Here is a 26848-nt window from a genome sequence, read left to right as displayed (position 1 = left end):
ATCGTCGCACCTGCTGCTACTTCGGTCCTTGTTCAAAGTTTTCTCGATTGTGCGTCGTCGTTGCCTCTCTGCGATATTTTACGTTGTTCGAGTCGGTGGTGGTGATGCAGCGCGATATTTGAAACCGTTTTGAGAAACACGCCGCAATAACACCATGCCGCTGTGAGTCCTGTGCCAGCTAACTTTCTTAGCGGGGCCTGCCTCAACGTTGTGGTTCCGCCATCGTAGCCTAGTAGAGTTGGCCTGAACTCGTTGGACGAACAAAAATCGCCAACAAACTCAACATCTATCGTAGCCGTAGACGTTTGCACTTAGAACATTACAAGCTGTGCCATGGAAGGGTAGATTCTAAAACGTTTCGGTAACAATATACACCTGCGTACCATTCAAGTCTCCCTGTGACGCCAGCGCTGATCGACGGGGCTGCGATTGTCAATGGACAATACGTAGCGACGAATGCGAGCGCAAACTCGTGCGAAGCAGCAGCGATAGAAGTCGTGTCGCAACCGAGAACCGGTAAATAAAAACGGGATAAACAAGTAAAAGTAGAAAACATCTTTCCAATAGCGATTACAGTTGCTGTGGAGGCAACAGTAACGTTCAGAAAAGAACTCCATCGCAAGAACTACGACAACCTCAATAACAAATTATGACGACGCAACAGCCTGTCAAGTGTATGACGAGGCACAGCCGTCACGAAGCAGACGGATTCAAGTCGACTATGGTAAGCGGTCGAGTTGGCGCGAGGAAGCCTTGAGGATAGTTGTACGCAAACAAACACGAGCGTGACCCAGTCGTTCCTGGTCAAATAGACACTTCTGTAACCCACGGCAGAGACCAGAGGTTTCGCTGTTGTTGCGGCGGCTACCCTGTTATACATTGCGTTGTCTCTTAAGTGCGATAGCGGTATAGCTTGCCCCCGGAACTAGCTTAGTGGTCTTGTCTGCTGTCGGTAACAGTAGCGGCAACAAGGGCCGCTTAAACGTTTGGAACCTCCGGACCGGCTCGCGGTTCATGCGACGTCGCTTGCCGCGATACCTCACGAGGCAGCAAAGGAGCGGACACATTGACAAACATATCATCAGAAACAGGTCGACGAGCAGCAGTAAGCCAAAAGAGACAGGCTACTGGCAAGCTGCAAAGACAGACATCCCTCTCTTCGATGGATGATGCTATTTGTTGCGACGAAACTAGCGCAGAGATAGGGAAGGTGAAAAGCGCGTGGAGCAGACGAAAAGAAAGCGACTGAGGCCGGCCGCCGAAAGAGTCAGAGGTAGACAAGGTAACGTCATACGGTTGAAGGAAGGGACAAGCAGAAACAAGGCCGGCGGCAGTAACAGCAGCAGACGATGCCAACAAAATAAGGACGCGTATTCCATTCACCAGTTCCACGACAACAATAGCAGCGTGTACTAGCTCTCGCTACATCACTGTTAGAATCCATATCAGTATAAGCAATATTGACGGGAACTGCCATTCCTAATTCAGGTGTCTTTACAAGAACCAATCACTGCCCCAATAGAACTGTGTTACAGCAGTAACAGTGCTGCCAATGATGGTCTTGGGGATAGCTGGAGGAAAACGAACGTCCGCACCATCAGCCTGCCGTCTCAGCGGCAAGGCTTTTATTGGCAACGGGAGCCATTGCAAAGGCAACGGGCGGCCGTTCTTAGCCACAGTTTTCAATGCCACAATGTATAATGGCCGCAATAGCTGCAAGAGGCCACACTGGGGGCTACGGACAGTCGCCAACGCCACGACGGCTGCGGCAGTTATTCTTAACAGGGCGCTAAGGAACGGCAGCAGCAACACCAACACCAACAAAATCGCCGTCGCCTTCTGATACTTGCACAAAAATCAAGACAGGATAGGACAGACGAAAACAAACTGTGGGTATGACTAGGACTGAATGGGAGGACAATGCGCTTGACGCCATTGCCTTACGCGCTTGGAAACGAAGCAGAGAATTCGTCCAGATATACCACAGCACGTGTGTGTAACTGAACACGTATGTACGTGCTATCGTGGTATGGAACAGCAGCATGCAGAGAGGATGTTGTCAAAGAACTGAAGATACTAAAACCTCTAGTAAAAATATCGTTGTCTATTCGGTTGTTGTTTGGCTATATGAGAGCTGGTAATGTGACTACGTCGAAGTGCAGCTACGTCAGTGGATGAGTATTCCGCGAAGTTCTGTTCACGTTGACATCTTGGCATTGTCGGCTCGTATTACAAAATACAATGGAGGCTGATTTATATCCCATACAGTGAAATGAATGAAAGCTGCTTCTAGCCGAAGGGCTCGTCCCAGACGAGTAGGTACTCGTGGTATCGCCGAGGGCAGAAGATGCAACGAAGACAATAACATTTTGGTATCACGACCGAAAGTGACTGTAGGGTAGCTATAGTGTTTGTCGCAGCTGCTGTTACTGGTCAGCGGACATCACTACGACCGTTGTCACACCGCAGCCATAATGGCTTCCCTGTAGTTGATGCCATCCCAAAGTCACCAGACCGGATCGCTGGCGGACGACCACGGGGCCCAGCCGCGGTTTATTTGTCATTGTGTCTAACCAGCTACGATCATGAAGGCAGCAGGCAGTCGGAGCAGCGATCAATAGGTCGAGCGACTTGTGTTAACGATCCGTCGATTACGCTGTGCCCCGCTTGGTAAACCGAAAGCACACACGCACCAAGACACAATCCGAAACCAGCAACAACTATATATGAGCAACCAGCATTAGCATATGCATAGCAGACGAAATAAGTTTAGCTACCGAAACCGCAAAGAGGTGCAACTAACTAGCTCACTCTAGCTAAACTCGCTAACATCATTGCCAGGACCAACGACTGCGGTCATCGCACAGGCCGCTAGCAACATACGGCCATATGTCCTATTTCTGTTTTCTCATTTTCTTCCAATCATTCACATGTATTTCCTACAACTTCCTGTCGATTGCGACAAGATGCCTTTTGCCATGAGACATCACCAAATTACCCGTCGATATGTATATTGCGGTCTATGCGAAACCGATCACCAATGCCATGCCATCAAGTGGCGTCGCATAATGTGCAAATTATAATCATATCAAACCTATTAGTAGCCGTTACGTATATGCACACGTATATATAGCACGTTTTCATGTATATACTCTCTCTCTCTCTCTCTCTCTCTCCCTCTCTCTCCCTCTCGCATTCTATAAACCACAATTTCTGCATTTTCCGCTTTAGCTGACCCTCTTCCGCTCAATCATTTTATCTTCACCCTGTACAGAGAATGCGTCAGAGTAAGAAACCAAACTGTAAACCGTTGGGCCGCATGGATGGACGGATGGGCGGACGGAGATAAAACTACACTCGTCGTACGGAAGACAAGAGGCTGTGTTTTCTGTGCAAAACGATACGACGAAGAGCGCGACGAGGCGCCAGTAAAATAGATGCAGAGAAGCAACACCAACTAGCAAAAGCAACCCAGAAGTAATACACGAGTAGCAAAATAAATGCGAAATTGTCATTGTACTAGCTACTGCCACGGCAGCCGAATCGCTGTTGGTCTTCTTTTTTATCCTGAACATCAGCCACAGTCGGTGCCGTGTAGCGATCGTTAAAGCAGCGTCTGCACAGCGACACGGTCCCTCTATAAGGAGCCAAGCACACTAACATATTTGACCGTACAGGCTTCCCGACATTCACGGACTACCGCTGCCGCCATATTCGAACAACGAAGACCAACCTAAAATGACATTAATGAAAGAAACACCTGAATATCCGCAGCCCATCTGTTGTGTGCACGTATGTGCGTGTTTTAACATGGCACCAACGACAAGGTCAATGGTAGGTGAATTAACAGAATTCGGACGGATTTTTCTACTCGCAGAACAATCGTCCGGGTATACGAAATAGAGTACAGTGCATCAAAATGTTGAAGTAGTGATAAAGTCATTATAGTAATAGGATTGAATGGAAATTAAATCAAAGGTCTAACCAATTTCCGACTTAAGCTAGTCTCTGTTGTTGTCACCGTTTCGATGAGCCCCATCCTCACGTGATAAGGAACCTATTTTCAGTCTAGTTGGCTCGTACTAATTGTAAATATTGCTAACGATAATATAGACAGTAATGCTAATCATTCGTGTAAGAAAGTTAATTGGAGAACGGCATCAGTTATAGTTCCGGCGCTTCTCGCAGTGCATACCCACGTCTGTCCCTACGTTCCCGTCGCCTGCTATTTTTTTCATTGAAAGCGTCCTAACTTTTTGTGCAGTTGTATGTTCTTGACTCTAACGGTGTCAGCTGACTATCCACCTGCATGATGCTTTGTTCGCGCACGTATACAGTATGAAGATGGGTACATAGGTGTCGCATAATAGTTGACCCACACACGCGTACATCGTGCAAAAAGTAACAAAGTTCTCTTTCCCATAGGCACGAACCTTTATGCAGCCAGTATTAGCAAAAGTTTCTACTGAGTAAACGTGCCACATAAATGTGATGATAGTGATTTACATCGGTAATTTCTCTCACAGCCTTGTCCTGGCCGGTCGCCCCTAGGAACTCCTCCGCTTTTAGCGGCTTACTCGGCCAGTCAGCAATCCCCACGCCGTACGTCTCAGGAAAGGAATTCGAATATCGTGACACACCCCTCTGGTGTTGATAGTGGTAATGCCAAATAGGGTACATCTGTGTATGTAAGAGGGAGTAGAGCGAACGAGTGCGCTCTGTTCCTTTCGTAGAAAAGACAGATATGTACAAAGCGTTCGATCCCAGCTCGTTATTGTATGCTTCGAGGCGGTATCGGCGTCCAATATGAATGTGCCGTTGGTGACGGTGATGCTGCTGCTGCTGTTGCTGCTGCTGCTGTTGGAAGGTGTGCTGGGTAGAATAAGATAGCAGGTCCTTTACCGAGCAGGCCTATCTAGCTTTGCTACGAACCCGATAGCAAAGTCGTGGAATTTCAACTTTCGTTGAGCTTCTTACCTTTCCCGTCCATCTTCACACCCCTCGCTTCCCTAGGCTTTGCATATTAAACTTCCCGGTCTAGCCCAATAACTCTATCTGGAGTTATTGGGATTTTACTTGACAATAGTCCCAAGCGAGACGTTGATTGGTGTGCACATAACAGTCTTTTTATGAGAACGTAAAACAAACGTATGAATATGTGTCGTCGGGTCGTTATCCTCGGGTAAACAAAAATTCCTTAGTCTGGCGTCCTCATTCAGTGCGTTCTATATATAAGTGCAGTTACATACACACGCGTGTACGGGGAACAACGGCAGACAAGGAGAAACATCGGAAATCCCATCCCATTGAATTCTCAATTTCCGCGACTGTTCTCAGATACGCGTGTTTAGTCTTATTGTGCTGCCGCAACAACTTGGCTAAGGATAAACTTCAACGTGGTAACTTAAACGGAAAGCTGAAAACGTATATCGGTATAAAGTGATATATATATATAAAGCGAACCGCACGAGGCCATAACAACGTTTTTGCGAACATGGTGCTTATCTTCATTCACTAATCTTGTACTTATTAACCTCAACAACAATCAGGTTAAATCTACAGCTCTCGGTTTAGCAGTACTCATCTATCCAGTTCTAGTCGATAGGGAAAAGTTTACAAAAAAAAAGTAATACAAAGAAAAAACAATGAGCCTGTATAAGAGTATGTCACTTCGTCAACACGTCGTAAGTTTGTTCGTGCAGCGTTTATCGTATGCTATTGATATATAATATTTGCAATTGTCTCCTTAAAATTAAATAGGGCTGTTATTTATGCGCACAGAAAGTTTCTACTGTGTAAAGACATGAAAATTTGATGGGTGAGCAGCGACTTTTTTCAGCAAAGAACCTTTACGCACGATCCCTTCCCTTCGTTCTTTCAATATCTCTCCTGTTGTAGTTCATTTTCTAATTTTCTTTTGAGTAGTTGTAGCGGAAATGTATAGACCTGCCTCGTCCTCGCTCCGGCTCAGCTTACTCTTCACATTCGTTGTAAGACGTTCACTAGCCATTGTCGCTGAATGCGGTTTCTGGTGATTCAATCGCGTCACAACGTAGTACAAACATCGAGGCAACAAAACAACACACGTGGACACATTAATAACTGAAGTGGTGGAAAGGCAACACATGTTAACAGCTTCACCCTAGCTGAATCGAGGGCAGACCAAGATGCACCCAACTTTGCTCGAACATAGGCGCAATTAAGGCAACCGCTGGCATATCGGCGTGAAGATGAAGCAACCGGAGTGAATCACTTGCGTCTGCAGCCGTTTCGAAACCCCGTCTCCGTGCCCGTGTACCTTACGTACGTATTCATATGCCGTATATATATATATATATATACCGTATATATATATATATATATATATACCGTATGTGTTAATCCATGACGACGTTTGATTGCGTTGGGCTACGGGTATCCTCGCTAGCGGAGCTTCAGTGAAACTGCCAATTGCCCGCCTGAAGACCAGGATTGCCGGTTTTTAATTGAGTGACAGCCAGGATAAGCAGACAGTCAGACACTGCATTGCCTTACTTCAGGCACTACCGAGCCTGTGACGTGTGAGGGAAGAGCAAAATTAATTCGAGAAGACGAATGTATGACAACAACAGCAGCCAACGACATGGTGCCGGATAATAAAAATGGGATGAACGACATTTGTCGTTTCTGCCAGTCGGACGCAAGACAGGAAAAGAAAAGTAAATCGAACTCTGTTCGGCGTTAGCTACCACCTTATGTCATTATGTTCTGTTTTTCAGACCGCTAACAGAAACAGCACGGCCGGTCGTGGCACTTTTTCCACTATGTACTATATTGCACATAGACGTGGGACACTGATTGACTGCAAATAGGTAAATGCAACAGCGTATAAACAATAATAATAATAAAAAACTACTATTTCCATCCTAGAATTTGTGCCGTACATCTGCGTTAAGACGTAACAGTAATCAGTCTAAAACGTAAAGCGAAACAGAGAGGCACTCTAGAACACGGTTGTCCATGATTGAAACAGTCTTAGCCGATTAGCAAAAGAGTCACTTGAGGGAAGGTGATCGCTTTTTCATTCTAACAAAGCGTAGCGGTAACGTGCTTGGCTGAAGACCTGCCGCAAAGTTACGCAGTCGCCATCACCACCGATGCTATCCGCTATAAAACAATAATTTGGCTATAAAAAAATTGTTATTATTTTACTATTATTGTTATGGCTGCTTGCTGGCTGGCTGGCTGGCTGGCTTCGGCTCGCTGGATTCAGCCATTAGCCACCAACTACTTCCACATATATACATCTATTCACCATATACTTCACGTATATATAGCGCGCTCCTTATATCGAAATAGACGCACCAGCCAGCCGGCCGGCCGGCCGGCCAGCCAAATACACAATCAACATTGAGCAAGTATTTGGTAAAAGTTGACGGAAAGGTGCTAGCGGTCGATATGTCGCCGCTGCTGTCATGACCACGAGACACGTCAGGATAGAAAAAATAATTTTTGTTGGCATCTCTGTGCTATGTTTTCTCATCGTAGTAGCCGTAGTGAAGGAGACGTCGATGTTTAGTCAGCCTGCCTATATTATAGCGGCTATAATCGAAATGACGATAATTGGTTCGTCCGTTTCTATGCCGTACTTGCCCAAAGTGTGTACCGCTTCTGCTATGACTACTACACGTAGTAACACGATCGAATCGTTCAGATTTCCATCGTTTCTGTGGCTTCATGGATCGTTCGTTCTTCTACCGAAATCTTCTGCTGCTGATTGGAACATCGCGATGCCACGGCTGTACTCACTAATGCCGTCGTCGATTCCCTCGTGGACGATCGTCTTCCACGCCGACTCTGATGTCTGCCGTTCATCTACAGCAGCGTGTCGAGCAGTCGTCAACTCTCGCGCTACTCGAAAAACACTACCGATAATAATATAATTGAAGTAACGCACGACGCGCCTCTATTGTAGATGCCGTTACGTTGGTTAATTGTCAGCTATGTAGAAAATTAATAGCGGATAAAGACAGAAGGTGAACAACGCTGACCAGCCTCCAGGGCAAACGCAGCTTGGAAAAGTCGCTGTCATTTGTGATAGAAATTAAGTAAAATTTGTATCGTTTATCGCACTGCTAACTTCTGGCCGAAACTTCGACATCGCATAAGCTGCTGCCGAAGCTTTTTTCGGTTGTCGTTATTTCCTGCCATGTCACAACAGTATCAAACTCTATTAGCCAAACACCAATGTACAAGGTAGATGGAAGTAGCCAGCTGGTGACGGTTAGCTCCATCGATTTGTTTGAGTCACTGGCCTAGGTGCCACCATGAAGCCGCGTCGGATCAGCTGCTGGCTACTCACACAAACCTAACTACAAAGTTTTCGGATTCCTGACATGTTGGCTGTCCAGCGAAAACGTTCAAGCATGCCTAGCGCACGTCATATGAAAATGTTGTACGGTATCAGGATGAGGTTAAACCTGATTGACCCGATGCGTAGATCACGTGCCATACTGGACGGTGCCCTTAGAATTTTCCAGTAGAATAATATAAATGCGAAATTCTCCATCGTACAAGGCTATTTTCCATAGTCGTGTCACATGGCGCATAACAGGCAAAATTGTTCCACCTACCGGGAGGAGATCTATCCGTCAGGGAGGCCAAAATACAACGACGAAATGACGTTATCTAATCCTGAGCTGGTTTGTCACGTTACTGTGTGTTGCTATGTAGCATGAAAGTTATGTCCAGAGCACGAGGCGAACCTTGGTCACGAAGATCACGCGTGTCTAGAAATGTTCACAGTCAAAACATGCTCAACGAATGAATTCTACAATTGAGTTATATAGGTATACACACGCACACAGAAAGAGTAAATAGAATACTGGTAGATGCTGCGTTGATTTGGGCGCACACAATAGAAAATCCGCAAACGATTATTACAGCGCTAGATGAACTCCCGACGACGACGACGACGACAACAACAACAACAACAACAACAATAACAACAACAACAATATCAGAGTGATAGAAATGGAAAATTAACCAGATGATTTTTTCCGTCTCCTATAGAAGCACTTATATACGTGCAGTGAGAATCGCTGGGCACGTCGTTTCAGCGTCGTGCTATCCCTGAGCGAGCCGTACAGTGGAGACACGAACGCAGATAGTTGTTTCCAAATGACAATATATAACGTCCGATCGCTTCTTCAAGTGTTGCTATGATTAGACGGCGACTGACGCGCGGCGATTACTTTCGTTTGGCACTTTGCCAAGCGTCATTTTAGCCTTTCTCGTACACTTCTCATTCACTCTGTACAAAGTTCGCAAAGCAGATCCAATACTATCTAGGCTGTATTTACAACACGGCCAGGTAGGACAATGCAGCTGGAAACGAATTTCACTTGATACAAACCGTACTTAACACACGCACGCACGCACGCACGCACACACACACAGACACATGTATTAACAGTCCTGCGTACAGAAGGAGCGCTTCCTGCAGTATACACAATAGGAATAATCCATAGCAGCTTGGCTTCGCCACTCTCACTCACTGTAACGTAGTATAGCAAGCAGATGCGGGCGTGCGATTATTGCTAGTGCTCGCTGTTAGCGTTGTGTTACGCTTTCAGTCGCTAGCTGTTGGCCCGGCCTCGATCGCTGCAACGCTTCTTGACGCCACTCACGCACGTTAAATAGGAACAAGCTGAGTAATGGCTTTTTCAGGTATCCGCGGGACATAGTAGCCTCTTGCGAGGCTCGCAAGAATGAGACTGTCTCATGAACGTCGCCGCCTAAACGTCGGCTTGGTTTGGAGACAAACCTCTCTACACAGCGTTTACTTGCCTGCCGACGCCGCAGCGCCGCCTCGTCCAGTAAGCTAAGCGTGCAGGAGCGATTGTAGTCCTCGCCACTTGGAGGGAAGGGTAACACTCTCTCGATAGCTAGGAAAGGATCGCAATGGATGGCTTACTACCGCCAGCGCGATAGCCGCTGCGGGTCGAAGGAGATGGGTCTACGACAGAGCGCTACCGAGTCGAAACGACCAGAGTCAAAGTAGCATTCGTCGACGACGGATGCCTCGGGCTTTGTGATCGGGCAGAAGATAATTTCCCCCACTGAAATACAGCCTTTACTAATAGACACTGTTGAAATGATAATCTGGTGAAGCTCACGAATACAGGCTATGCAGCCATATATCATCGATGAAATGTTTAGCAGGGAAATCGTCCGGATCTATACGCTATACATTCATTTCGATGAGCAATTAAAGACGCAATGAGATATGGTGACAGTGAAAGACATCAATATAGCTATCGTGTTTGTGTTAGATAGATTCAGAGAGCGTATCCGCTTTGAGCTGAGCCCGTTTGACTGCGGCTTGTCGTCGTCCATTTCTACGGCCAGTGATAAACAAAGCTGGTAGAGAGGTTTTCAAAAATACGAACCGTGTTGGGGAGAGCAGAAGTTGCTCAATAGAAAAATAGCCACAGATAGCCTAGATACGAACCTATTAATCTGAAAGAATTGCAGCACTAATTAAAAAGCTAGAATATTGACAGTATATTGTCCATAGGTACCTCTATCTAATGGCTAAATCATATATATCTTTATATATGAACGCTGTCGCTGGTATATATAGAACATATACCAGCGACAGCGTTCAAAAGTGCGTCTAACATAACAGTAACACGACCCGCTTGAATCGTAGAGTAGTATAGGTTACCATAATCATAACGATATGCTATCTGGAATTGGCATTGCTTGTCTGTTAGAGGTGCCGGCGTTAACCGAGATCATAATCAATTATAATCGCCGTGAAGCGTCGACGTTGTAACGGTGATGCCAATCGTTTTTCGTGCACTTCACTAGTATTAATAAAGTGTGATGGACTATTTTGGTCGATCAGCCATTCCCGTAACATTACTACGATTCGCTGGCTTGCGTGTCATTTTTTACTCAGCCTGCTCCCTCTGGCGAAGTTAGTGGATGCCACCGACTATATAGATGTACATGTATACCGGATGAGCCATCCTATAGAATGGGTGGTTTAAAGGCGGGGAGAGTCCTGAGAGTAGCATGAAGAGTCGATGCCCCGATGCAAGAAAGGGGTCTCTTGAAATCGTTCGCTGCCTTCATCGCTGACCCACTCTTTGTCATCCATTCAAGTGGCTCTTGACGCACGTTTGTGTCTCGTCATTGCTATTCGTGGCGAGGCCAGACTGGGACACTGGATCGGGCAGCCAGCAAAAGCGACGCTAGGTCTACCTAACAGTTCGAAGTCAGCAGAAGCCTACTACCAGCCACTGCATTGGGCAAGGTTTGTCAGCTTGGTCAGTCATGAGTCTCCAAGTGTCTACAGACATAGACTGTCCAACGACTAGAGAGGAGAAGCTTAGGGTGTGGGGAAAGCATCTGAGAGAAATTGCCTGCCGTGTAGTAACAAAACACGACTGCGACGGCGGCAGCAGCAGCTACGTCTACCGTCTCTCTTACCGTGACTCCTCGGCGAGGCCGTAGCGTTTGTCAGGACACACAACCTGTCGAAGGGTCTGTCTCGTGTGTGGGTGTACGTACGCGGCTGGCCTTGCCTCCTTTGTAAAGGACTCGCAAGCAGCGAGTAACAGTAGGAGTCGAATGTGTAAGAGAGACACTGAGGGCGTCATGGAATTGTAGAAATTGTGCTTTCGTCGTCCGTTCCCTCGACCGCTACCAGCAGCGATGCAATGATGCAAGACGAAACCCCGCTTTGCCGGACACACTCTTGAGGCGTCTAGTAATGGCAACGAAGCCAACTGGACCGTCCTTAGCACAGACGGCGGCTTCGCGCTCGCCAGATGGCCTATCTGGCTGCCGCTATGTTCCAGTAGAAATATCGTAGCTGTTTCAAACGGCTAGTCGTTTGCGGTGCCTGTACATTCAATGGGTGTTCAGAACGCAATGCTTACTTCAGGAAAAAACTGGGGGTACCGCCCAGTCGAGTTCGTTTGGCTGGCAAGCAAGTAGGTTGAGAAAGGATATCGAAGCAGAGACCTTGGAAAGTTCAATCTATTTTGAGTTTAGCGTATGGTGGTTCAGCTGGCTTGTTGGCATGCGCATGAAGATTTCAAGTGTTCCAACAACAGAATCACTAGAAAGCGTTTGAGTAACGGTGAGTGTAATGTCGGTGAAGGTACCTTCATTGCAAACATATATCATATTTGTACAAATATACTAGTCTGGACTTATAGTAAACGCGAGCATGGTTGCGGATGTGGCTAAAAATCTGACACTCTTCTGACGGATTTTTTCGCCATCTTCCTTTTTCTTCCAGTTTTTTTTTTTTTTTAATTTTAGGATCAGCCATCGTAAATTCTTATCGAACATTCATTAACCGGCTACTGTTGGCTTAATCCTCCACTTGCGCAAAGGCGTATCATACCAGCTTCGTATATGAAAGTAAATGTGAGCAGGTGAAGCACGATGAGATGAAGCACAGAATTAGCGTCTGCCCCTTCCTAGTGGCACCTAGGGCAACTTTCAAACTAGGTGATCTATAATATGGTGCGGTACACGTCTAAGTAGTCTATCGTATGGTGACGAGGTCGTATAATGTGAGCTCCTATAATGATATTGTCATCACGTACGCCCGATTCGGCGTCCCGATCGCTTCCGTATCTGCGCTACGAGACAGCGGAGTGAGATTTACAGTGTCATCTCCCAGTCGATGGTCGATAGTGTCGTAAGCCAATTTATATCGGAAGTTCGAACCTCAACAGTTTCAATGGCTCGGTCTAGTGGGTAATATCTAGTAGAATAGTTGGTGGCTCCGGAGCTTGGCTGAGTAAGTGGTTAGAACAATGTGGCCAGTGGCTACGGGATAAATATAGGACGGAAACACTTGGACGCTGTTAGTGTTGCTACTGAAGAAACTCCATACTCTCGCTAGTTCCTAACACTGAAGTGTCTCTCTTGCCTTTCTTCACTCCCATTTAACGTGTATCGGCTGTTCATAACACAGATTGAATAGTTAGCTATCGTTAAATTGACTAATCTGCTTAGGGTTTTACCGATGAATGAAACGGTCAGTACGGCCAACCAAGTTACCAACTTAATTTCATAATCGATGACGATCTAATTGCTTCCTTGAGTCTAAATATATATTCGCTGCCGTATATGATGTTGCTTTCATAATACTGGACATCTCGTACGCACGCATCAGTTAGGCTTGATTTGGATCGAACTTTCGCAGCAGCCGCCGCCGCCGTCCCGAACTCGCTCCAAAGAGACAAACACACACTACGAAGCATGGATCACGGATTCATGTAACCAGCGACGACTTGCCCAAATCGATGCTGTCCGACAGCAAATGATTTGCCCACGCTCACAGAATTCAGTTATCTATTTCTCACTCTTGTTTCATGCTTTTGATCATCATTTTTTATCTCCTTTAACCTTTAATCCTTTTTTTTTAAGAGTTGGACGCGTTTATTGTATGGTTAGGTCGCCTCCGCTACTGCGAACGCTTAAACCATTTTAATCTCTAACGTAATTGTGTGTCCTTTAAACACCGATGACATCGTGCACGCACAACAGGAACAATTTAACGGAATTGGTTTTTCGTTTCCGTCGGACTCTATCAAGTGGAGCTCCATCAGAAGAAGTGCTATCTTCATATATCTATTCCATTACGGTTCGTCCTCATCGCCAATTTAAAGCCAGCGACGAATGCGCGACCTGCTTAAAAACTCGGATCAGGCCTGTGCCCAAAGAGGTACGCAGAGCGATTTTTTACGTCTAGGAACCAACGACGGTGATGCTGCAAGCGATGACTGTTCAGTTTCGGTTTCGGTGAAAACCTTTTTTGATCATTCGGACAGCTAAGACTGAAGAGTGCTTCGTTCTCATTCGAAAAACTAAAATACTTCTGTGGATATTCTAAAACCCCAGAATTTAGGAATATCCTAGAACTCTAGGTGCGGTACTTAAGAATAGATGCTAGGTATTCCTCCATGGCTGAGGGAGAACGTTGACTTCAAACGAAACTATATTGTCGTTCGAAGCGTATATCGTACAAATCGTGATTCGAGACAGATGACGGGCCAATACGGAGAAATGATTCGGTCAAAATCGATGAAAAACTGCTGAGCATACCCTAATTCGATCACTCAAGTAAACACAGGAAGTGGACAATCAACACTTCTTACTAAAGAAAGGAAGCACATTTTAATACAATTTACAAAAGTGCAAGAACAGGGACATATATTACACCTACCGGCTTCAAAGATGCTATGCAATATGCAGTACTGCTCCTAATATTTCCGGCGGAATCTATTTAGCTAAAAGGGGACCATATCACCTTGTACTTCGCTAGATTCATTTCCCTCTCACTTCGGCGCCAGCTGAGTACCTCTGTTTTTCAACTCGACCATGCGACATAGCCAGTTTGTTGCCCGCGTCCCTGTCTCCTTACGGAATGCCATATTCTTTCCCCTGATAAACTGTAACCACATGAATACTATTCAAAAAAGGCGCTCCTGGATGTGTGTGGGGAACAAATTATATCCCACATAGACTGGTACACGCAGAGTATCTCGGGTAATAATCAATTTCTGCGTTTTGTCTTTGGGCCAATAGCTCCTCGTCAACCGATGCTATCCGAATCCCAGATATACCTATGCTTAGTTAAAGTGCAACACTGCAGATTATGCAATAGTATACCGTTCCATTAGTGTACGTTTCTGATCTTTGATGAACGTTTTTATGCAGCCATAAATCGAAGACTGACACATAGCTTGCTAGATAACGACTTGATACGATATCTACAAAAGCGTGCATTACAAACGATACCAGAAGAAGGAACCTACAGCAAACCTGTTTACGAACACGGCAAGGCAGAACAGAGCCTCAGCACAACAAATACTCACAAACTTCAGAAAATATTCACACGTCACGGAAAATCTGAAAGTCGGCCGAAAAAGCAGCAAACGTACACCCTTTGGGGCGCTCTGCACGAAAAGGCTTACGGCCGTTTCAATATGTGCTGTTACTGCATAAATAACAAAAACAAGGTTTGATGAACTTAGTTTAAAGATGCAGTGTAAGTTCACTGGTTGTTCTGACGCAAAGTAAATTAGTTAACTTGATTATCCAGTCGCCATACCTAGGTTCATTTGCCGATATGCCCCTTGACATGTGTTTATATTTATTTCTTTACCTATTTTACTGGTATTAGAGGCATTCATTAATAAGTAACAAGTAATGATTTGAAAAATAACAGAACTCTTACAATTGACCCAAATGATCAACTTCGATATTCCATTCTACTTCTATTGTTGCTGGTCCTAGATCTGCTACCTGCAGATACATCTGCTAATAGCAAAAGTAAACGGCATGCGGGTCACTCGATTATTACAACTAGACAGACATCACAAGCGTATATACTATATAGGTGGTATTGCCTGAGACAGAAATGGGGCTGCGGTGCCTTCCACGCTATAACGTATCAATTCTAGTCTGTCTAATTGCGATAATCAAATGCTCAAAGAATATGTGTAGAAAAAAATTAACAATTTAGCATGGCAACTTTCCAGAAGCTGATACACAAACCTCGTAGCACCAAGGACGTTTTCCATAGAAGCTACACGTTTACGGACGTTTGGTACCATAGCAAAAACTGAGCATTATGCATTATCGGTTTGTGATTGAAGTAAAACATGGATTGATTCTCTGTCCGGGTCTGTCTATGTTGGAGAAGTTCGTGGTTTCCAGCCGACCGGTCTCCACAGGTGTAAAAATCGACTCTGCTGTGAATATGTTGAAGTCCTCAACGTTCGTGGTTCAATGCAGTCGACTATCGGCCGGCGTCTAATAGATGTGAGTGAATCGATGGATCTTAACAAATACACAGTTGGTAGGAACAGGCAATCGTTATCTGTTGACTGAAGTAATGCTAAACTATACAGTTTTAACTGCTCTTACTTTTATGGCTCACTGATAAAAATGCTAGTCAATCGGGTGAAGTATTTAGTCGTGGCAAAAGTAACTACCCAGCGTAGACAATTTCCGCGTGTTTACCTTTGCAGAATCAGAAGAAGTGTCAAAAAAAAGGGGGCTTAGTATTTCTGCGTTCTATCTCCTTTACAAAAGGAATATCATAGCTGTCTATCTAAACCGATTTGATGACCAACGCAGTATAAAGATCAGTAGGGCGCGAAAATTACTTTCATCTTTCTTCAGAACCCATTCACAACACTTTTAACCCACGCTAGCAATGGCGTAAAATAAGAAGTTACATCGGCCAACTAGCAGTTTGGAACTCTTTTTGAGAATAAGGCTATTACGAGAGCCGCCGGACGAGAGCGCAAATTAACCTAGTCGAGCAAACAGCCGCAGCTTATCGTTAGCTGGACCGACAATCCAGATCTGATGGCGATGCGTGAGAACCACTGTTACCTATCCGCTCGAAACGACCCTACATGGGAAAGCTATATGAGTATTTATATTATACTGGATAGTAAGTGGGTCGGCGGTTTTGGGTTCTTGCTTTCGCTGCTTCACATCCATCTCCAACATTCCCGCGGCGCCAATCAACATCGGTTTCCACTCACCAATATTTATTTAAACAAAATCACCGATTGCGACCTTGTAAAGGTAGCGCACAGAAGAACATATATGCGATAATAGCTACATAGGTCGGTACGACAACAATATAAACGATCAGGGGGTAACCTGTTGTTGTTATTTGATACAGTATAGTCTGATTTAGGCAAGATCGCTTGCCTCGTACCGTCTAGTCTTGTCTGGTAGCGAGCCAATTTAGCGGTGGCGTCGACTAGCCATATGCAGTAGCAATCACATCGTAATGCATGCTCATTATCATGTATTAGTTGGACCAGTAGATGACCAGAATTGATGATACTGGAATTAGGTCTCGGCCTGACGATCGGAAGATAGAGGCTGTGGGCGAGAGAATGAAACTAGAGAGAGCGGTCTCATTTAAAATCATCAAATAAGCGGACGTTTTCCTTCTTCTCGCTCTCCACCTATTTGAATATTCCGTTTTTCTCAAATAAGGCTGTGCTCCATCACTGACTTGCTGTTCATGGCTGCATGGTAGGTAGTTTGCTAATGATTAAGAGAACGGCAGGAGTATCTATCTCTTTTTTCCTGTAACTTCATCGTGTAGCTCTGCCCGGAAAAGAATCTATTACACCATCAATTTATGCTAAGTATTACATTATGTATTTGTATCCAGAGGGTGTCGGTAAAATGTAGGCGCCCCATATTGCGTGCTACAATCGCCCACATGGGCGATTGTAGCACGCAAAAGAGCTCGATTCTGTGGCATTTTTTTTAGCCTGAATAGGCCGTGTATTGTGTACGGCAACACAACGCAATTAATTGGACAACAAAGTAGGTTCTGCGGCATAAATTAATATGACCATGCACCAACGAGCGCTAAACAGAGTCTACGGTTTAAATCCAGACTCTTATAGAGTTGCGCGGTATTATGTTTACTTAGTAAAGCTGCAATAGTGTACTGGTCAGAGAGTAGTGAAGCCCGCGGCTAAATTGAGTTCTCGCTACTATTATTCATGTCTATTGCAAGTTGCTGAACGTACTTAAATGTACGTACTCATCTCCGCTCTGAATTCGCATTTAACAAGCGTCCGTGCACACGGTAATGAGACGTGCACTACACGATGATATGGGAGAGTCTGCTCTTGACCGATGGCGCTGATGTAGTTATGGTTATTTGACGGAAAAGAGCGTATGGGATGTAGCTCCAGGGGCAAAATGGGGTGAAAAACACCGGCGTCTTGGGACGGCGTTACGAGCGAAAGACAAATCTGTAAATCTCTGTAAGCAATAAGAGGACACTGAAAAGAAGTGAGGTTGGTTATGGTCACTTCCGCTGCTAACGTTGTATAGCATGCCTGTCGTCATTACAATTATTATGGCCTAGATTTACATACGCTGATTTTCAGGCGTGCTATAGTACATTTATCGTCTGCATTCATGTACTGCATGCATATTCGAATACATAGGTACGCGTAACAGGAAGGTCGTCAAGAATAGCGACCATTGAAAGGCTATCATAGACAATGTCTCTCAGCTATCATCGACGTGATTCAGGGCGTCAGCTATTCAACAAGCCAGATAACAACGGCAGCAAAAGATAAAGTAACAACCGCGAACTAAACGAGGTAAATAATAGGGCTAGAGTCAATTATCGTGGCTTTTCTGCATAAAATGGACGCATTACATTACAATACCATAGATAAGGCTGACTAAAAATGTCCAACGACCAGTTTAGCACAAACATTATACACACCATCACATGGGCTGAAAACGGTTAGATTACCAGAAAAGCCAACGAACAAACATGATTTTCCTAGCGTCTTTCTTAGCTTTTTTCTTTTCTACTAATTGTCTTCTGACTTTTAGTACGGAACACGCGAAAGTAGCATTTCCCTAAGGATAATATAATAAGAAAACGGTCTGGCTCACGAACTGCTAGGTTAAATAAAAATGGTAAGGAAAATTATGATAAAAGCAACATTTTGTATAACAACGAAAATAAAAGCTGTACTTCTGTTTGTCCAAAATTATAGTCAAGGACATGCAAGTGGTATACGCCAACGCTCAGGGCTAGAAATAGCTTATGGGCAAACCAGATCGAAAAATGTGTACTCGAAGTTGAACATAATCATGATAATACGCGACACAAACGTGTCTTCCTCTCTAGAACAGACCTTACGTGCCTCACCTATACATGAAATATAGCCGCCTAGATATATTAGTATATTCACCATAACTACTTAGAGTTAATAATTATCTTTGCCTTTAGGCTATATATATAGCTCCAAGTTAGCTATATACATACATATATATATATATATATATATATGTATATAGCTAACTTGGAGTATAGATGTATGCGGCTTCAATAGGACCGTAATCGGCTTCGTTATCCCCAAGGCCTCTATGACCTTGAGTCATTGCTGTTTTTTGCCTACAGCAGCGCCTCAATGGATAGCATAATTTAAAGTGAGTACCCCCGTATGAAGGTACTACGAAAAAATCTAGTCAAAGTGATCTGCGATGAGGAGTCTGCAGTCTTTGGTTTCCCCTAGGAATCACGAACCCTCCCACCAATAACCTATCCCCGATTATTGCATAGAACTTATTTAAAAATCACAGACAAAAGCAGATGAGACGCGAGGTGGCCAACGGTGATGTACAGGCGCTTTATACATGGCACAGATCATGACTGATCACTGTGACGTTGTTGTCATTGATATGAATGATGTAATACAAAGAACATATTGTATAGGCTGTGGCGGTCTACAGAGAAAATCTACAGAATGATAACAATGGGAGAGAAGCAGAAATGATCTGGACTGGTCGAGGTAAATTGGATTAAGGTTCAAGGATAGTAACGAACACGGATGAAGCATACACTATAATTGAAGAACTGAAGTAAGGGAATTACATATCGAGAACTAAGAGGCTAAAGGGGGCATTTCGATATTCGTATACATGGAGATATAGCCGGCTGGTGTTACAGCACGGGACTGGACGTTCGGCTGCCGAAGTCGTGCATACTTTATGGCCGGAGTGTGCTGCGAGTTCTCGGACAGGGAACTTTTTTTTTGGAAAAGAACTATAGAAAAGGGCATTCATGATAATGACTGAATGTTTGCTAGCTTACCCAGGACTGTAATATAAGAGTGCTAACTATGCTATTAAACTTGATACGCTTGAGACTAAAACGGGATTGCTAGAAGCGTCATTCCACTAGGTTCGGTAAGGAATCGCTCAAATACGCTACGCACAAAGAAAAGTTCAACGGAATTACATTCTGGGGTTGATAGCGCACCAAAGCTTTTAAAAATGCAAATAGTCAAAAATTACAAAAACGTTTGAAAGGTGCATCTGATCAGTCAAAATTTATTTAATCGTTTTTACTGGAGATAATCAAAAAGTTATTAAAGCGAAATAGAGAAAAGGTATTCAAAAACAATCATCTATAGAGCTTACCTGACCGGCCCAATCAGCATTTAATAATCTCTTCACTAAAACAGTCGTTGATTCCCGTACGAAAAAAACCAGATGCATAAAAAAAATATGCCATTTTGACCAATTCTTTAATCCTTTAAATTCAAAGGCCATAGAGGATCTTCTGGTTCTCCTCATAGAATTATCCTTTGTTTTTTTCAAAGATCGCATAAAAACTGACAACGACATACACCGTGAATTTCAGTGAAGGTCTTGATGTTGATAGTAGCCCGCTTAGTGAGTATGATTAAATAATAGTAGTCTGTTTCCTTTCCAACTGCGAAGACAACCATTGTTTTCTATCATGAGAAGTTTGTCGTTAAAAGAACTGACTTTTGTCTGGTATCAGGCGTAGCGGACGAAGGCGTATTCGTTATGAAAGACAGTCTGCTAAAATTTGTCTTAATTGAGGTACTGTTCACTGTTTATGTGCACGCTATTATTACTCAATGTATATGCGTAGAACGAACCCTCCAACGAAATTATGAAGCTTTTAGGTTACCCCAGATCGATAGTGTACCACGTCTCAAATCAGCAGGTTACAGTATAGCAAAACGGTGAATTCCCCAAACCTCCAAATTTAATCGCTGCTGTCGAAAAGAGCATTTCTAAATCTTCCCTTTATTTCGGTCGCGGCGTTAGTAAACGAATTTGACATGGGTGAGCGGACGGCGTAAGGCATTGTTCACGAATGTTTCATATAGTAGAAGAGTCAGGCAGATGCCCTGACTGAAGATTTAATTTGTCGTGTCTGCTACTCAAGGACATCTATCATAATAATAGGATATTTGACGATCATTTTCTTATTTTTGCTTTGGTAAAAAATCAAGCGAACAAGTCATCTGTGGTTCGATCTCGAATCAGAAGTTGTGCATATTATAAGTGAAGGCAAAGTTTTGGTTGAAGTTCATATTCTAAGTGTGGTACCTAGCGAAAAACACTTTATGCAATTATAATTCTCCCAGAAAAGGAAACACATCATTAAAGAAACTTACTTGCATGTTCAAAAGCTATTGTACGACCGTAAATAGTTAAAGTGTCTGAAGGAAGACCACGACTACCGACAAGACGGTGCACCAGGTCTCACAAGCCGATTAATGCAGAGTTGACTTCTTAAGAAGGCCGTTCTGAGACAAGCACATATGGCCGCCGTACAGCCCAAAATTGAACCCGCTCAATTACTACGTATGGAACGTTATTAAGCGGGAGACTGACAAAGTTCGATACGATAACGTGTGTTCGGTTAGTCGTAGTGTCGAGAAGGCTTTCCAGGATTGTAAAGCGGAAATTCGAAATGAACCTGTGAGCTGTTTAGGGCCCGAATTGAAGCTATAATCGCAGTCAATGGTGGTTATATTGAATAAACATGACCATTACCAATAATACTTTTACCACAGATATACGCTAGTTTACGCAGCCTTGTATACTAGCTGCAGTTTTTCATACTTGTACTTAGGAGAAACTTAGTTACTCATACTCAATGAGAAACGAAAGCATCTCGCCTAGCGAGGATCACGAAGACCAGCAAATATGAAAAGTTATAATGTCTAGACATCCGGAGAAACTGGGCACAGCTCCCGAGCACAATTTACTTTGTCAGCAGAGTCCTACGCGCGACTATCTTGACTTGCGTAGCCAACTCTAGCTACACTATGTACACAGCAACGCCCAAAACACACACACACCCACACACACAGACACACACACAGACACACACGGAAATCAACGCAGGACGATGCAAACTGGAAACGTCTGTCGATAGTTGCTTTAACGAGCAGGCTGCTGACCGGTCCGTCGGTCATAGCGAACCGTTATCGGATCATCAGCAGCAGCCAAAACAAGCGCAGCATATCTTTAAGAGACACACATTGAACCGGCCTGAAACATGTGTGCGTGTGGGCTCAATTCTGGTGGGGTCCAAGCGGCAGCAAGAGGGACTTATAGGTTTGCAAGCCAGCATCGGACAGACGAACCAGCCAGGAGCTGGCGGGGAGCGAGGGATCGCCGTGATCGGCATATCTCTCGTCCTGATGAAGCCAATACGAAGGGGCTGAAGACAGAAGGACGCATGGCCTGCAGATTGCTGCTGGTACTGCTGCCAAGTGTCGCTGCGATTCGACTGTAGAAAGCAACACGATCAGGAAGAGGGAGATCTACAAGATGGAAAGTTGGACAGAAACTGGTAGAGATGCCCTTGGCCTGCACACGTTGGCGTTCCTGGCCGGTCATGATGGTAGGTCAGGCGTGAGGCCGAACACATCTCGACACATCGGTCAAGGCGAATACAAAGTAGCAGCTACTACCACGGGTGCTTGCGGCAGCTGATATCACACGCTAGCCACAAACTTGTTAGGGACCGACGGGAAAAAGGCGGTTCGACGAAATTCCCGGATGGTAAGTGAGGGGTTTCATGGTGAGAGAGAACGGAAAGAAACAGGCCTGTTTTGTGTTAGCGACTGGAGACTTAGAGCGCTACGAGGGTCAGTTTATTCTGAAAGGATGTGCTCATTACCATGTGCCAGCTTACAAATTAATTGACAAACTAGGCCGATAAAATATTTTCTAGGCATGTATATACGGGTAAATACACGGCTACCGAGCTCATACCGAGCAGCATAAGATTTCCACATGTGGCTCTAAACCACACGAACATGGAATGAGACCATATGTGAATGTAACTCCATGCATCAGAAAAAGAGGTGAGGTGAAACGATGGATCTAGGCTGATCACGTGGCACAGATCAATCGGCTAAGAGGCGGCGTTTAATCACCTATAAACTTAAAGATCGATAAGGTGGATAAGGAGACGGGTTTAGGCCAACGGCGACGCCCCGTTGGTCTCACTTGACCCGCCTTCTTTATTATGTTCACGTCATAGTTAGCGTGTGCAATTTTGCATACATTTGAGCTTCAAAATCACCTCCAGAAAGTTTAATTCCTCTTAATTATTATAAGGGGTATACTAAATAGCATTAGACATACCACAAAGCTCTTCGCTTAAAACATAGCACCACATAAAAAGGTCACATAATCCACAAAATATTTACAAAAAAGATTCCATAGTAGTACTAACAGCATTAAAAAATTAAAGAGATCGTAGTTCTTACTTTACACCTGTACACGCAGTTATGTATATGTAATATACGTACGGTTCTACATATATGAAAGTTGTCGACGGGGAGCCGAAACACGATGCATAATTTTACCAACGAAACAAATCATTAGAGATACGTTGTTTTTGTATGACACGTTACTACTGCATAAAAACACAGAATATAAATGGCAATTTTTATTTCTCTATCAGGCAGCCATTTTGCTGGTTGCTAGACAACCTCAGCTTTGTTTCTGCGAGCCTCTTCGATCCTCATTCTTCTGGGCTCCTTTAGACATTTTCGTCCATTCTCAAAAGGCTCTTTCAACGCCCTGCCAGGGTGGCAAAGTTCGCTGCTGCTGCTACTGTCTAAGCTACTAGTGTTTGTGTGCTACCAGTGCCAAGCCACGGATCAGTGCTAATTACGTTTTTGCACCACGTTATACTTAAAGGTACTACGTCTATAGTGGTTGAGGTAGTAGTAGTTTGGGAGGAATGGAACGAGTCTGATCTCCTCCGACGAAGCCCTTTTTCTATAACCCCTTTACCAGGAAACCTTGTATGCCTCTATTTCTTCACCGTTACAGCGGTGGCTGTATGTTTATGTTATGTTGCCGTCACCGTAGCTGCGTATACTGCTAGCACCGTTCGCACAAAGCAGCAGGGGTTACTAAGCAAGATGCCCCAACAGAAACGGCAAAGGCGCGTCATTGCCATAGAAAATTTTTCTACGGTGCTGTCTCACCACCCTCATTTCCAGAAGCGCGAGTACTATGAAACGGAAAAGCATAATGGCTACAATGTGACGCCTGCTAACGCCCAATACGACCGCTACGATGTCGGTGCCTACAGTAAGGTGGAAGTTACATTTAGAGCGGAAATTCATTTACATGCGAAATTAGTCGTGGAGCGGAAAGTGGACCGTGTCTGCCATCAGCCCTTCGCAGATACCACCTAGTCTGCACTTCCTCCAGCCGACTTGGCCGCAGGTCTTGTACGAAGGGGAGATCTAAGGTAAAAGGTGCGATCGGCCAGGCAGGGATAGCAAAATCCAGCGCTGCGAACCTATGCACAACGTAGATGCTTAGTATTGCCTACCTCTACTTATAAGTAATGCCCCGACTACTGAAAACTAGACGAAGCGGTACCTTAGATAGACGAACAAGGCAAGCTTTGATAAAAAAAATATAGTAAATAATTATAATACTTGTAATCACGTGGTGATTATGGCAGCTTCTAGAAATCGGAAATATTCTATTCTCGTTGGAGAATTCTTGAAAAATATAGCTAACCATATCTCATTGCGGAAAAGACATGGGCGGCCTTGAATAGCTTCAGCTAGGAGCTTGGGCTCTGGGCCCTACTTCCCACAGCAGATTGCATGGCGCATTGCACATCGCGCATACATTTCTCCACTGATGGGGAGCCACATCCATAGCTTATGAGCTCATAGGACGATTGAAACGGAGATATCGGTGTTCCCAGCTTCGTAACTCCTCTGAAACATCCTTTTGAGAATCGGCAGTCGTAGCAGCGGCAGGGTCGTCAGAAACTCCGTCCTCGAGGGATCTTTTCGACTGTTACAACACCGGCCGTTAGTGGCGGCGGAGCCTACCAACCCATCTAACGCGACCTTCTCGCCTTTCGTTCATACACACACACGCACACACACACACACGCTCTAATACTAACACACATATACGGGCTGCCACGAACATCCGCAGTCCTTCATTGCCCGTTACCGAAGCTTCCATTGGCAGCCCGGCAACGCAAAGCAATAGCTATGGCGACGGAGCCGTGGCCTGAGCCTGGCCGCCACTGCCACACAAGTCAGCCAACCGCCTCTGCGTATATATTACTTATGCCCGTTTATCGACTTCGGTCGGTCGGTCCTCTTCGTCGTCATCGTCTTAGTTTCAGCCCCGTTTCCGTTTCTATGAGAGTGTTCCTCCCTGGCCAACGTAGACACAAAAGAGAGAGCGGAGCTCTTTTAAAATTCACCCTCCCCCGAGATCAGTGCCGCTGGCGTTGCTTCGAGAGCCGCGGCGATCTGGCAAGCATCGGCCTTCTCCTTTAAACAGGAAAATATATGCCTGTCTCCTGGCCATGCCTGCCTGACTACCCTACTTGTTCTACCCCCCCCCCCCACGCCCTCTCCGCTAGCCTCCCGCTACCTGGTTTGGAGATTATGGTGAGAAATGCGTGGGTGAATATAGATTATATGGAGCTGAACGAGACACATTCTCAACGACGTTTGCCAGTCGCCACCCACATCGCAGCGGAGTGCGCAACGGCGGGATTTGAGCAAAGGACTCAAGGTATGCCTTAGCCAAAGCTTTAGCTAAAGAAACATTGCCACTCTGCCATACTGACACGCTACTAGCGCGCCCTTTCCCTATAGCAGTAGCAGCGTCATGAAAATTTTTCGTTCAGCTCATTTACGTACAACAGTGTTGCAAGAGGTAAACCACGAGACTCTAGCTGATCTTTTATGGTCTCCTTTGGTCAGCAAAACCCAAGAAGATCCCACACCCAGGGCGGCCCGGAACAAGCTTCTAATGAGGTATTCATATATTAAAATAGCTGTATGTATACATGTACGTAGCTATATACGTTGAAGGCGGACAACAGAGCTACCGGCGGTGAATTTTTTGTAGAGTATGTCTATATTTTAGGCGATTACCTGTAATGACCTGCGCACTTAAGTGACAGGTCGAATGCATATCATCAGGATATGGCATGGAAGTGTGTGTCTGTGGCAACACGCATTTATCCAAGCAGTAACTATAAAAAACTATTACATCTATTAGAGCATTAGGACGGATTTTTGACATTATATTTGCATCATCAATTTCTAGATATTGCGAACTTGCGCACTACTCAGGAATTCATCGAAGCACTTCTATTCACCTCTTGGCTAAAGGGCAACAAAGGAAGTCAATAAATGCTTCCTGGTACGTTATCCTAAACGTATTTGCTGACTGTCGTGTTCCGAGTCGACCTTTTCAACCGTACGTACTAAATTCTTTTCATCATTTCCCCAGATTGCTCTCAACCCATCGGGCCAGTTAGCTAACCTTTAGTTCATACAAGCTGATACGCGAAATAATAATAAGCCCAGCCACCTCCTCTTGCTAACAAAGGCAATACTTAATAGTTTTCGTGAAACTTGTCGATTTCGCCTACATTCATAATAAATTCCATCCTTCCCAGATCCGTCGGCTCTATACTTACTATAACATTAACCTATTCATTCCTTTGTATGGGGCCATTGCATTTTATACGAACTGGGACCAGTTAGCTCGTTTCAGTGTTTGCTAACGTTAGTCCTTGAATATGTCACCCACAAGCAGACGAGGTGTGAAATCCACGTCACGACGATGTGTCTGAGTAGTGACAGATTATGACCGCGACGAATGAGCAGTGTGTCGCTTGACAAGCGCAACATTTGTATGAAGGCAGATTTCTCCTGGGAGGGTCAGCGATAGGCAAGCAGTCGCTCGCTCACCCAGCTCTCTTCGTTGTAGCCGGTCCCTGCAAGAGTTCACGCAGCAGGGTCGCGCTCTTTCTATAGGGGATGACTCGGTGGAACAGTCAATAGAAGGAAGGAGCGACGAGAGCCCTGCAAAGGCTGAGGACCTAAGAGGCGGGGGGTGTAGAGGTAGGCAAACGGCAAGTAGAAAAGGCAACAAGCGCGCTGAGCAGCTCCTACAACACGGCTTGCTGGCGATA

At 44.9% G+C, this 26848-nt stretch overlaps 1 protein-coding gene and 1 long non-coding RNA gene across 9 annotated transcripts in view; one reads left to right on the top strand and one right to left on the bottom strand.

The window, feature by feature from the left end:
* LOC111251690 (uncharacterized) overlaps window positions 1–26848 on the bottom strand; it is a 169766-nt gene that overhangs the window by 28409 nt on the left and 114509 nt on the right. Inside the window, exon 1 of one of the 7 annotated variants that reach the window (XM_022808525.2) lies at window positions 8613–9845. The exons of the other annotated variants lie outside the window; for them this stretch is intronic. The gene's annotated coding sequence lies outside the window, so the exon portion shown is untranslated. Of the gene's footprint in view, window positions 1–8612; window positions 9846–26848 lie in introns of those variants that run through there. 7 annotated transcript variants of the gene reach the window in all.
* LOC147755399 (uncharacterized) overlaps window positions 11609–26848 on the top strand; it is a 112299-nt gene continuing 97059 nt past the window's right edge. For both annotated transcript variants that reach the window (XR_015329210.1, XR_015329209.1), the window contains exons 1-2: window positions 11609–12133; window positions 15555–15837. This is a non-coding gene — a long non-coding RNA (uncharacterized LOC147755399). The remainder of the gene's footprint in view (window positions 12134–15554; window positions 15838–26848) is intronic.

This window comes from Varroa destructor, unplaced genomic scaffold, assembly GCF_002443255.2.
Source record: "Varroa destructor unplaced genomic scaffold, Vdes_3.0 BEIS01000005.1, whole genome shotgun sequence".
NCBI classification, from domain to species: domain Eukaryota; kingdom Metazoa; phylum Arthropoda; class Arachnida; order Mesostigmata; family Varroidae; genus Varroa; species Varroa destructor.
This window is presented reverse-complemented; position numbering and strand designations above follow the sequence as displayed.